The sequence below is a fragment of the Erinaceus europaeus genome, chromosome 1 (genome assembly GCF_950295315.1).
Source record: "Erinaceus europaeus chromosome 1, mEriEur2.1, whole genome shotgun sequence".
In the NCBI taxonomy this organism is placed as follows: Eukaryota; Metazoa; Chordata; class Mammalia; order Eulipotyphla; family Erinaceidae; genus Erinaceus; species Erinaceus europaeus.
The window spans coordinates 195,805,494-195,806,385 of NC_080162.1; the positions used below are offsets into that span (position 1 = coordinate 195,805,494).

General features: G+C 36.9%; 1 non-coding gene across 1 annotated transcript; it reads left to right on the plus strand.

The window, feature by feature from the left end:
* Window positions 1-336: 336 nt before the first annotated feature.
* On the plus strand, window positions 337-398 carry LOC132542834 (U7 small nuclear RNA). Its single transcript, XR_009553804.1, has one exon. It is a non-coding gene; the product is annotated as a U7 small nuclear RNA (small nuclear RNA).
* The last annotated feature ends 494 nt before the right edge of the window (window positions 399-892 follow it).

The following is an 892-nucleotide window of genomic DNA, read 5'->3' on the forward strand; positions in this document are numbered from 1 at the left end:
TCCTCTTACCAAACTAAGAGTGTAACAAAGATTTAGCAAGCGGGCACTTTCTAAACAAATGATAAGTGTTAGATCTGGAGATAACAGTAGATAAGTCTTACTTCCTGACCTTGAGTATGAACTGTGATTGCCATTGTCTGTTGTCCTTCCCACTCAAAATTAAGATAGCTGAGAGATATATGAGTTATACACCCTTCTGCTCAGATAATAGTAGGTCATAGACTGCATGTTTCTAGTCTGCCCTGTCATTAACAGGCCATTAGTCTGATTCATTGGCTCTAGATGAGATGACCATAGGTGTATCTTCTCATGTTCCATAAAAGTCTTTCACCTTAGCAGTGTTACAGCTCTTTTAGAATTTGTCTAGCAGGTCTTCCAGTTTCTACCGGAAGCCCCCCCCCCCAAAAAAAAAAAAAATCTTTCACCTTGACCTTGTTTGCCAGGATTTAACTTTTTTCTGACAATCAAGGCTATTAGAAGCAGAAGATTTTTCCACAGTTGTTGAGGATCTTGTTGTTGTCTAAGTTCCTTTGAGTTCCCATTACAGTTCCATGTGTATAGATTGCTATAAGTCTCACATTTATTTATCACAATAACAATGTAGACTTATATGTTTAAATGTACCTATTTAGGTAATTCAGGTTCACAGCTTTGCAAGTGTCCTTCCTTTAATTTTTTTAATTTCTCTGTGCTAAGAATCAACATGAAGCTGGTGGGTTATTCCTATTCAGCATTTTTATTTTGGAGATGACTGTGCACAAAACATGGGAATCAGACTAAGACAGCTTATTTCATATTATCATGCATTCTAAGAATTAAAAAGTTAAAAACTGGGGAGTCGGTTGGTAAAGTGTAAAATGCAGGTGGTGCAAAATGCAAGGACCAGCATAAA